Below are 12,753 nucleotides of genomic sequence, written 5' to 3'. Positions count from 1 at the left end.
ACACCTCTATGTACATAGGTGTGTAAAAAATATAATTATTTAGTATATTTATACATATACATACATATGTATATTTAATTTTGACCAAATAATTTTGGCTTAACACACCCAAGACTGGATGAAATTAGTCATCCTAAAGATAAAAAGAAGTAGTAAAGCAATGCATAATTTTTTAAAAAAGATATTAACAGAGTTCCATAAACTAGGCTTCTAGTATTTCTGGTTATCAGCAAAATCATCATTGGGACACCAAAAGAGTGGAAAATGTTGGTGGAAAATGTCATCACCTGGTAGACTTTTTAAAAGCCTATTGGCAAGTAAGATCTTATACTGTACCATTCCTTCTTCCTTCTGATCCCCATACAGGGAGTGGGGTTTTCCCAGGCCCAAGAGGAAAGAGAATTCTGTTTCCTTTTTCTCTGACAACAATCTTCATCCAGGCCAGACGAACAAGGCAAACAAAGTGGAAGCCTAGCCACGTAGAGGTCCTCCTCCCATGAGGTACAAGACTGCACAAATTTGCTATCTTGCAAGGCAAATTTAGCAAGCAGGAAAACCTTCTAGGTCTTTCAGCAATCTCCTTTTAAAGATGCCCACACTCCTTCAGTCCTCAAGCAGCTAATGTCCTTCATAATATCCTTTGCTCTCCAAGCTCCTCCCACGGTCCTGCCCCCTAGACCTGCCTTGAACAGCATCACTCTATGCCCGTGGCTTCTTTTCAGCCCCTTATGCTGCTCCTATTTCCTTATGTGCCTTTTGACTCCTTCAATTGGGGCCCTTCTACCTATTTGGATAATCTAATTCCAAAGGACCTGATGAGACTTGATGGTGGAATCTCAGACACTGCAGCATGTTAAGGAGGACAGGCAGATTGTTTGGAAACCCATAGTATCATCTAGAAACCCTGTATCTTACTCTGGGTTGACCTGCACACAGATAGTGCTACCTTTGGAGACCCAAAAGTGTAATCGCTCACTCTTTACTCTCCCAACCCATTGCATTTTGGCTTCTTTATATAAGTAGCAAGATGGATGCTGCCAACCCTTAGGTAAGCTCATTCCTCCCCTTTAGTCATGAAGATTCACCATTTTAAACTCTATAGAGGACATGTTTGCTGAGGATGAGGATTATGTGCTTGAGATACTATGAACATGCTTTATAACTCCTCTTCTAAAAGTTTATCACAGAACTATAGAATCCATAGATCTCTCGTTCTGAGAGTGAGCTCTGAAGAAAACTTGACAAAAGAAAGATAAGATGAAAAGGAGACCACAGTGCAAACTTTTCTAACAAATGCTTAAGTTGTAATTTTGGTATTTTCTTCTCTTTATTTCTTTCTTTCTTTTTTTTTTTTTTTGCTAAAGTAAGGTTGCAGTATATAATTTTTAAAGGGAAAAATTCATAGAGGCCAATGAATTTGAAGAAAAAGATCAGGAGGGCCTTTTGTTTGCAAAATTCAGAGAACATTTTTCAAAACTGTGGCTTAAGTGATGTCAATAGTTACAAAGTCCTTGGAACTGATAAATTTTATCCTGTGGAATGACATTTTAGTTCATTATTTACATTTATCCTTTCTTATCATGAGCATTCTTAGATCACTACCCAAGGAGTTCTAAAATTTTTCTAAGGAACTTCTGCATCATTTTAGAGTAGCATTTGCTAAACTTAATTGCCTTAGGAAAAAAAAACACTCTTTTATATCGTTTTGCTTAGCAACATCTCAAATACAGCAAACATGATGATGCATGGAAAATAGAAAGAGTCTGGGAGAAATACAGCGATGGACTGACTGGTCATGTGTTCCCAGAAATCACTTGAGGACTGTGTCTCTGCTCTTTCATGACAGCTGCCAGGGGTCAGGCTCATCCATGGTTCATATTTCCTGAAGCTCTTCCTTAACAATTCTTACAAACAAAGCCTTATTTTATTCAGAAATCAGGTGAAAATTTTAAAAAATCAATGCTTATTGAAGGGGTGAAAAAAGTTTTTCAAGATGATGTGTATTCCCATAAGGATGGGCTGCATATTTTAGAAGTATAGTAAGTATGCACTGGTCTGAAAGTTACCATAGGAACAAAACTTTTTCCCCATTAGATGGAAGGGGAGTCACATTAGTAAATTTCCACACAAATATCTAAGCTACACCAATTGAGCATCAGTTGGGAATGAAATCCAACAGGCTGTGGATTTCATAGGTTGATGTTGGAGGGGGAGGATAAGGACTATAATATAAGGAAAATTTTTGTACATCCAATGATCAAACTAGATTTGTTCAGTAAGCCATCAAAATAGGCACTTTGGTGCCTATTCCTTTTTTTTTTTTTAATTTTGCTCTAATTTCTCAGAAGGGCATCACCCCAACTCTTTGTGGAAAGCTGTGCCAAGCAATATCAAAGAGGAGTCTTACAGCATGGTTCATAAGAATTTATTCTGAAAAAGAGAGCAAATGTGACAGAGCACCACATAGGGTTCTGTGGGCAATGGGAAGTTTTGAGTGGGGTTAGAGTTATGAATGCCTCCACAATGAGCTGGGTTTGAGTCTAGCTCTGAATGTAAAGACATTTTAGGATTACTTTAACTTTAATCTTTTTATTTCACATAAAAATACATGAAGAAATCTGCATCTTAAGTTGAAAAGGGCTTGAAAATCATATAAAATAAAAATTCTAAGTGAGAGATGCCTGGGTGGCTCAGAGGTTGAGTGTCTGTCTTTGGCTCAGGGCATGATCCCAGGGTCCTGGGATAGAGTTCTGCATCAGACTCCCTGCGGGGAGCTGCTTCTCCCTCTGCCTATGTCACTGCCTCTCTGTGTTTCTCATGAATAAATAATAAAATCTTTTAAAAAATTCTAAGTGATAAGAAAGGATTGTGACAGTTTGTTAAGATTTTTTTTTTCTTAATGGTACCTGAAATGATATATCTACAATGACATCTTAAGTTTAATAAGACATGGGCATAGGAGAAGGATGAAGAAGGAAAATGTGATCTTGAAGACACACAATAGAAAAGCAAAAGTTCAATATGTGAGGTGGAGGGGGTGGTGAAAGGTCATACCACAGAAGATCCTAAGAAAAATATTGGTTAGCAAATATAATAATTTTAGATTTAGTTTTCTCTTAAACATTTGAATAAACTATATAGCACACATGAAATCTGAAATGACTTTTAAAAGAATCTAATAATTTAAAACAGTTTTTAAAATCTATTTTAAGAAAATTAGTCTCAATGTGTGTATTAAAAGGATCTTAATGATAAAATATCAATCTAGGAGTGCCTGGGTGGCTCAGTCAGTTGAACATCCAACTCTTGATTTTTGGCTCAGGTCATGATCTGAAGGTCCTGAGACAGGGTCCCGTGTTGGGCTCCACACTCAGTGGGGAGCTTGCTTGAGACTCTTTCTCTCTCTCGCTCTCCTTCTATCCCTCCCCCCCACTCACCTGTGTGATTTATCTCTCTAAAACAAATAAATAAATCATTAAAAACATATTTCAATCTAAACACTCATTATAATTGAACTGAACTGAATTTCCGTGAAAAATACCTCAGTCTAAAAAAATCTCCCAATACCAGATGCTAAATCAATGCCATGTAATTGCTTAAAATATACTTAAGCTTCTGAGAGAATACTAGAAACATAAGACTAAATGATGATAGAATAAATGTATCTTTTACAAAGAGCATGTTCTGCTGAAGGCCCTTGGCTTACATTTTACTTTTTTAGAATTCTCCATTTCATTTAATTTTTAAAAGCACAAGGTCAATTGTCATCAATTTCTTGGCTCATACTGGAGTAACTAGAAATTGTGAACACTTAGAATCTTGGCACATTCTTTATTTTACTTTTTATGTTATAAAATATACTTAGGCAGAGTCTTTTAGGCTTTACTACTGTATTTTAATTCTCTAAAGGGTGTGTCAAGGAGATTTTTTTTTTAAAGCTTTGGGTGCATTACAAAAGAACTACAGTAGTTTAATGTTATAGTAAGTTGGCAATCCAAAATCTAAGATAATGTTATAATTAATAATGTTATAATTTCACCAGTCTCACTTGTTTATACCACCCATACCCTGTAAGGCACTCGGTTTAGGGCTGTACATCATATTACTACGTGGGTGGCAACTGCCTGTCATCTCAGAAATTTTGATGAAAAGCCAAGGAATTTGTTTGAAAGTATTTGTCCAGATGAAACCACATGTGGCCTCCAGGGTGCTCTGGGCCTCAAGCCTAAGCCTGCTGGCTACGTAGAGCCACAGAGCTCATCCAGAAGAAAATTTGATGTCTCCTCAAAGCCAGTAAAGATAAAAGAAACCTGCATTAGTCCAAAACAGCACAGTTCATGTGTGGGAATTGCACAAGATTAGGGTTTGTCCTTTTTGTTGGCCTCAGAAAGGCCAGGGAATAGAAAGGAAAGTAGGCAGCTGCTGAGTCCCCTCTGTTGTGTTGTTTTCCTCCCTTACAAGAAACTTTGGACAGTTAACTTTGTCTTGATTAACCTTATTAGTGAATAGGGGGCCTTGAGCATATAATAGCAAACTCTGGCTGTTGTGTCCACTTAGGTGATACAGCCACATCATTGGAACAGAATCCTATGAAAGTTAAGACTTGATGAGCTTTCTGTGCCTTAGAAAGTTCTGCTTTCTATTATTGGTGATTGTACTGTATGGCATATAAATGATAGGAAATATTCTTGCTCAGACTAGAAAGCCATAAATTTGTCACTTAAACTGTCATAGAAGAGATACCACTCGCTTAACTGCCCCCTTGAGGGAAATTGGAAGAGTATTGTGGTAGGTTAACTGCTCCTTGTTGCTTTTATCAAGATATGATGAGAGAAAAGAAGTCAAGCAGGGGCCATGAAGTTTGCATGGAGAGATGGAAATGAACAGATTTGTGTTTAAGGAGGAGTTCTTGGAATGCAGCTTGCAATCTAAAGTCCAAATGTGTAGGTCTCTGGTGTTAGAAAATACAATCGGAAAAGAAACACAAAACAAAGGGAGCAGTAGGCTCAACAGACACTACTACTGAGAAGATGAAAGCAGATCTCAGATGGTTGCAGTGAACCAGGTTGGAAAATTCAGTATCCCTGGCCTCTCCTCCATCCAGAGTATGCATAGGCATAGTGAAGGTCAGTAGAACCATTGCTTTCCTGATGAAATCCACAATGTTGTTGGTGTATGGGTGATACAGAATGATAAGACAATAAAAAATCTATTCCTTACTTGAACTCTTACACTGACCTATGATGCCTTTCTTGGCAAGAGTCTTCTGATTCCCACAGACTGTAACAGAAGGAAATTGTCTGTCAAACTAGAGTAATTCTGCAATGGATATACATGATTGTTTTTATATTATAGGTATATATATGCATAGAATATTATTTGGAAACTTACACAAGAAGCTGGTCACAGTGTTTGCTTCTGGGAAGGGGGATTCAGTGGCTGTAGGAAACAGCATAGGGAGGCTTACTTTCCCCTACTCCCATTTGGGTAAATCATGGGTCCATGTATATACATCACCTATTCACACACACACGCAGCAAAGTAAAAAAAAAAGTTTTTAATAAAATAACCAGTGCACATACCTTTTGACCTAGTTGTTTTTTTTCCTGGGAATGATTTCCTACAAATATAATCAAATGTGTGAAATGATGTATGTTTAAAGTCATTAAATTGTAGCATTGCTTTTAATAACAAATATTAAAAACAACTTAAGTGAAATCTTAAATGTCCATCAGTGGGGCACTGTGAAGTATATTATATATAGCCATACAATTTACTATCACACATCCACAAAAAGAAATAAGGAACAGTATATATTGATAAAAATGAACTCTACAATATCACTAACTGAGAGGCAAATATTACATACACTCATTTGAATCAACAAAATGAAAGGAATATATATGTATATATAATATATGTGTGTATATATAGTTATGTTTATTTTTATGTATACATATGCATACATAAATTCCTTTGTTTTTATAAAATATTTCTGAAAGGTACATAAAAGTTGATAACATTGGCTATCTCAGGAAAGGAAAACTTGGTGGCAGAGGTTCGGGGGTGGGATAGATATATTTTATTCCAAAAGAATTCCACATCCATATTCCATATCACTAACAACATTTAGGTAAGTGTATACCCTTGCTTGATAGACGACATTCATTTGAGTGCCTAAGTTCAGGCATTTAAAAGTTATATATAAAACATATATATACATATATATAATATATATATTACTCATCCGACCATTCTTTATATAGGCAGCATCCTGTAGAATAAAAAGTGTGATTCTAAAGGCCATATCTGCATGTACAATTTTAAAAATTAATATATGCGTGGGTTTTTTTACACCAATCTTGTGAACACAGTATGTTCAGTTTCCAGGGATAATTAACATCAACTTAGTCTGTTGCTAATTTCAGTTATTTCTCACCAAGTACATTATGAAGAAAAAAATGCTCCTAATACTTTTGATGTCATTCACCAAGGAATGAATGAATCAATTGTTTATTGTAAAGACAAGATTCCTTTTCTATGTACTTATCTTTTGGCCACAGACATTGTTCTAAAAGCGTAGAGTCTGTGGCATGGTTGGAGAGAATGTTCTTCTATAATGGGAACCACTCTTTCTAGTCAAAAGGACATATTCCATTTCTTTTTTAAAATTTCCCTTCCTGGGCACCTGGGTGGCTCAGTTAGTTAAGTGTCTGCCTTCAGCTCAGGTCATGATGCCAGGGTCCTGGAATCAAGTCCCGCAGTGGGCTCCCTGCTGAGCAGGGAGTCTGCTTCTCCCTCTACCTCTCCCTCTTGCTCATGCTCTCTCCTATCTCTCTCAGATAAATAAAATCTTAAAAAATTTTTTTCTCTTCCTATCCCTGTCCCTTCCCTCCTCTTTGCTCTCCCCTTCTTTCCAGCTTTCTTTCAGTCTAGTTTCCTAGAAAGATCATTTATTTAAAGTCCTTAGACTAAAGAAGACCTTAGAGGAGTTGAAAACCTCAAGTGACTACTATTAGTAAAGTTTTCATCTAAAAAGACCTAAAAACTAGCAAGTGTTTTGCTTTAATATCCTTTCCAGTATGTCAAGTGGCAGATGGAGCTGGTGAGTGTTGGTGAAAATCATCAGTTCTGGATCTTCTAGTGATTCTATGGGCCCTGATGAGTTTAGGGACCAAACTTCTACATAAGCTAAGTTGAAAATAGTCATATGCTTTTAGAGCGATGGACCATCAAAAATGGAGGGAGGGTTGAACAAAACCTACTTTAGTTTCTTCGCTTTACAGAAGAGGGGACTAAGGTCAAGGGACACAGTGATTTCCTAAAGGGCATGTAACTTACTATCAGAGCCAAATTTTTTTCACCATAACAGGTCTCAGCCAGGAAGAAACAAATCCTTCAGAAAAAAAATATCTTGCTCTTTTTTTTGCCCTTATCTGTGCTTGTCTTTTACTTGGAATAACCAGTGTTTATGAACAAATCACCTTCTGTGGGCTACTAAGAACTTGGAAATGAGAGAAGTTATATTGCTCTCTTAGGAGTTAATTGTGTTATTAACAGCAGTGGCCTTCTTACCTACCAAAAAAATTCCTGGAGCTGTTGAAAAGCATCCCTCACTTTGGTGATTAAACTGTTAATATGGGCTGTAATAATAGGTTAAGTCACATGTCAATGTTGTGACATTGGTCAATGATATTAGCATATCTAGAGAGATAAGAGGATTTCAGCATAAGAGTTTGAACTGCAAATATAAAACAGGAGCAGGACAGCCAAGGTAGGAGTTGACCTGTATCCTGCTCAGAACAAGGGAGAGGAAAGCCCAGCTGGGGTGAGAATTTCATTCCCATCATCAAGCATCTCCCTTGGGTGCCTCAGTTTTGCATTTCCTTGGCCTCCTGGTTTTCTTCTGACCTCTCAGGGCACTCATTCTCTCATCTACTTGCTCCTGCCTGCTCTCCCATCTGACTTCTACATAGTAGAGTCATTAAGACCTTCATTGTCTTCTCACTGGATACTTTGTCCCAAGGTGATCTCATTCATTCATGCTGATGAATTCCCAGATTTCTAGCTCTATCCCAGGTTTCTTTTCTTTTTTCTTTTCTTTTCTTTCTTTTTTTTTCTTTTTTTATTTTCTTTCTTTTCTTTTTTCTTTCTTTTTTCTTTTCTTTTCTTTTCTTCTTCTTCTTCTTCTTCTTCTTTGAGAGAGAGAGAGAGAGTGATAGAGCTCATAGAGGGACAAAGGGACAGCAAGAGAGAGACTCCAAAGCAGGCTCCATGCCCAGCAGTGCAGAGCCCAACACTAGGCTCAACACAACTCTGAGATCACGACCTGAGCCAAAATCAAGTCAGATGCTTAACAGACTGAGCAACCCAGGTTCCCCTCTGACTCAAATTATCTATCTATCTATCTATCTATCTATCTATCTATCTATCTATCTATCTATTTATCATCTATCTATCTATCTATCTATCTATCTATCCATCTACCTACCTATCTATATCATCAATCTCCAACTAGATGTCACAGGATTGTCATAAATACATGTGTAAAAGTCTATTTATCTATCATCATCATCTATCATCACCTATCTATCTCCAACATCACAAGATTGTCATAAATGCAAAAGGCCTAAAATTATATTCTTGATCTCTTTACCTGTCCTCCCCAGTATGGTCCACCTTTAGATTTCCCCAACTCAGAAAATGGCATCTCCATTGCCCAGCTGCTAAAATCATCAATTTGGTTGTCATCCTTGAAATCCCCCTCCTCCTCTCCTTTCATCACCTTGCAATCCATCACCAAATTACATAGTTACATATATATATTTCTTGAAGCCAGCAGCTACGCTTTGTCTTCACTACCATAGTCCTGGTATATGCCACTCTCTTCTTTACCTAGAAGACTATGATAGATCCTAGTCTCCCTCCATTCATTCATTCTTCTACTTTAATCCATGTAGTAAATACTCATTTAAAAATAGATTGTATCATCCCTCCTGTCTGCTTTGAACATGTTAACGCCCATTGCTTCCCTCTTCATCTTTAACTTGAATCCTTCTCCCTTCTTGTACATTCCAGCTCCAATGGCTGCCTTCCTCCTCTGGGCTGAGGGTTTCCTGTCCCAGATCCTTATCCATCTTGTTCACTCTGCTTAGAATTATTTTCCTTCCACAATCCTTCTCTTCCCAATCACTCTCAACGTCTATTAATTCTTCAGTCTATTTTTAAGTGTCATAGAGACAGAAAGAAGAATGGCAGTTGCCAGGGGCTGGGGAGTTATTGTTTCATGGGTATAGAGTTTGTTTTATAAGATTAAAACACTTATGGAGAAAGATGGTGGTGATGGGTGCACAATACATTGAGTGTGTTTAATACCACTGAACTGTACACTTAAGAATGGCTAAGATGGTAATTTTGTTATGTATTTTATCACAATAAAAAAATTGCTGTTCAGTTCAGGTGACAACTCAGACTCATGTGCCTTTTAATTCATGTGCACCAATCTCTGAGGTCCTGAGAACAGTGAATCTGTGCACTCTTAGACTTGAGGTCAGGGCCTGGGCACGTTAATTCACTAATAAATATCACCCATGAAGCTTTGTTGGAGTCAACCTTGCAAACCTTTTTTCCTTAGTGACACTTGGCAGCATTACTGACTTAAGCTTATCTTTTTTGGGGGAATATCTGTGTGAGTAATTCAGAAAGTATTGCCAAATTATTGCCAGTTATTAAAGATAGCATCTTCCAAATGCAGTTATCATCTGCATATGCCACTAAGGATATTAGCCAGACTAGGGCAATTTCAGGCTAGGACTTCTAAACTGTTCAATCAGATCCTTTCCTGCAACTGGATTTTATAAGCTTGGGAAATTTGATTGACAATATGCTAATGGGTCCAATACTTTTGGACAAAACAGAAGTACTACAGAATTGAAGTGTTATTTTTTTTAGAGAGAGAGAGAGAGAGAGCTCAAGTTGGCAGGGTTGGGGGGGTGGGAGGGGAGTTGCAGAAGGAGAGAGAATCTTGAGCAGGCTCCATGCCCAGTACGGAGCCCCACACAGGGCTCAATCCCACGACCCTGAGAATATAACCTGAGCTGAAACCAAGAGTTGGACACTTAACCAACTAAGCCACCCAAGTGCCCCAGATTCTTGGATTCCCAGATTCTTGAATCTTAATAGATTCTTGATAATAAACCTTAGCATAAATGTATTGCTTTTCTACATGTCAGGGACTATGCTGTTATATACATATTGTTTCATTCCATTCCCATCCTAACTCCACAAAGCATGGCTATAGGTTATCAACCCCATCTTATAGACTAGGAAAACATATCTTACAAAGATTTTGAAGCAGTTAGTAAGTGCTGAGCTGGGATGTGAACCCAAGTCCACCTGACTCCAGTGCTTGGGCTCATAAGCACTAGAAGAGATGACCTCCTCCTGACTTGATCATGCAGCTAATTGCTGTGTTATCAATTGCTTTGTTTAGTAGCCAAAATCCTTATCCTCCGAGTCTAGTGTATGTCATGATAATAATGCCAATGGGTCAATAAAATATATGTTGGGACATCATTAATTTATTCAACAAAGATTTTTGAACATCTTTTATATACCAGCTATGAGGAAGATTCTAAGGATGCAGAAGAAAAGATAGTCCCTTTCCCCCCAGAAGCTTGTAGTTTTGTGAGAAATGGCAGATAATCACATACACACAATACAGTATGAGCAATTCTGGAATAGGACAGAGTCTGAGCAATCAGAAAGGGGTGTCAGAGAAATGTATTGTGATCCAACTCTTGAAGAGAAGATTTTCTCCAGGCAGATATGCAGGAAGAATAAGAAAAGAGCAGAGGAAACAATGTACAAAACTTTGGGGGTGGGGCATCAGTATTATAGGAACGCCCATCACAGTGGGGAGGAGGGGAGCATTTCAAAGAACTCAACCCAAAGAGTTCACAGGCAATGGGCCAGAACACATCAGATTTTTATTCTAGACAGAGCTCTTTTAAATAGGAATGAAATTCAAGTCAAACTAGATACAAGAATGAAGTTTGACCTTTTAGATTCAAGTGCCTGCTCCCAAATGACTGTGGTCTCTTAATTCACATCCTCAAAAAAGAGAATCTGATCAGTCACTGACCAGTCATCTGAATCAGGTGTCTGTCCCTCCTCTGTCTGGTAGGGTGGTGTGTGTGTGTGTGTGTGTGTGTGTGTGTGTGTGTGTTGTGAATGTAAGTGGGAAATTAGTACTAGAATTTTTAAAGGTTAGGATCCCCTGTTAGGTGGAAGCATAATGTCCCAGGAATAATGGATGGGAAAGGTTCCCTAAGAGGCCTATGGAATGAGAAAGGCAATGAAGTCAATCTAGCATAACACTGTGGGCCATGGAGAAAAGTCTATTCTTTAGTAGAAATTTACAGAAAGCAAGAGAAAAACCATCCATTAAACCCACAAAGATATCATTTAAGGCAACTCTCATTCATGACTCCAAAACATAACAATCACAAGGCTGAAATAACTGGAATATTTTTTGCATAACTACTGATTTTGAATTATATGAGAATGAGTATGTATAGCAATCATTTCACAAATAAAATACTAATCTAAACATCTTATCCTTCATTGTGGCAGATAAGGGTGTCTGTACCAGCAGAGCCACTAGACAAAAGGAGACTTGAGTCCCTGAGTGACTGACTGCATGGAACACAGTACCCCCTGCTCCATTCATATAGGACAGTAATATAAATGAGAAATCTATGTTTATCAGGCAAATAAGATTTGGAGGTGGTTTGTGTTTGGAGGTAGTTTGTGGAACTAGGGTTTCTGACTTAGAAAATGCAAACAGGAATGACATGCACCTTTTCTAGATTTGACCTGTCTCTTCTCCCTGAGAACTCTGGAGAGAACAAGGCCTGCCACTCCATAAGTCTGGGATCCCTGGGTGGCGCAGCGGTTTGGCGCCTGTCTTTGGCCCAGGGCGCGATCCTGGAGACCCCGGATCGAATCCCACGTCGGGCTCCTGGTGCATGGAGCCTGCTTCTCACTCTGCCTGTGTCTCTGCCTCTCTCTCTCTCTCTGTGATGACTATCATAAATAAATAAAAATTAAAAAAAAAAAAAAAAAAAAAGTCTGGGTCCTTGAGCAACTGTGTGCAAAAGAGTTCCTACTCATTTATTCATAGCATGTTATTATTGTACATTTTGGGGTTTATTGTTACAGCTATTAGCCTACCCTAAATAGCAAGCAACATTCTGGATAATCACTATCCTTAGTTTTATATCTGCTCTAAGGTAATAAAAAATACAGAAATGATTTTCATAAAAAGATGTGAAAAAACTTTAAAGTGAGTTTTCAAAAACATTTGTATATAACCATTTTTATTTAATTAAAGTTTTTCTACAATGCTCTTAAGTTCTGTTTGTGTGAAAAAGTTTTTTAAAATGCCATTTTTTTTATTGTCCATAAAAATCAGTGTAAGCAGCAGATATTATTGCTCTGATATTTTATATTTTGTGTTCTACTGAATTTCTCTAATTTAAAATTTCACACAAGGATATTTTCTTTTTAGACTTTCCTTATATGCTCATTGAGTTGAAGACAGCTCTACTCACATAAATTCATTGCTTGATAATCTAACCTTAAAAGTGGAAACTTTAGAATTCACAAAATAAAAAAAAAAAAAAGAATTCACAAAATAGATACATAGGACCAAAAAGGAAAAGTAACAGCCCATTTTAGTGAAACACACAT

At 37.5% G+C, this 12,753-nt stretch overlaps 1 long non-coding RNA gene across 2 annotated transcripts in view; it reads left to right on the top strand.

Annotated features, from left to right (window-relative positions):
- LOC140633183 (uncharacterized) overlaps positions 1-12,753 on the top strand; it is an 82,415-nt gene that overhangs the window by 69,127 nt on the left and 535 nt on the right. The gene's annotated exons all lie outside the window — the stretch shown is intronic.

This window comes from Canis lupus, chromosome 5 (assembly GCF_048164855.1).
Source record: "Canis lupus baileyi chromosome 5, mCanLup2.hap1, whole genome shotgun sequence".
Classification (NCBI taxonomy): Eukaryota; Metazoa; Chordata; class Mammalia; order Carnivora; family Canidae; genus Canis; species Canis lupus.
Note: the sequence above shows the minus strand (reverse complement) of the source record. Positions and strands in the feature narration are given on the sequence as shown.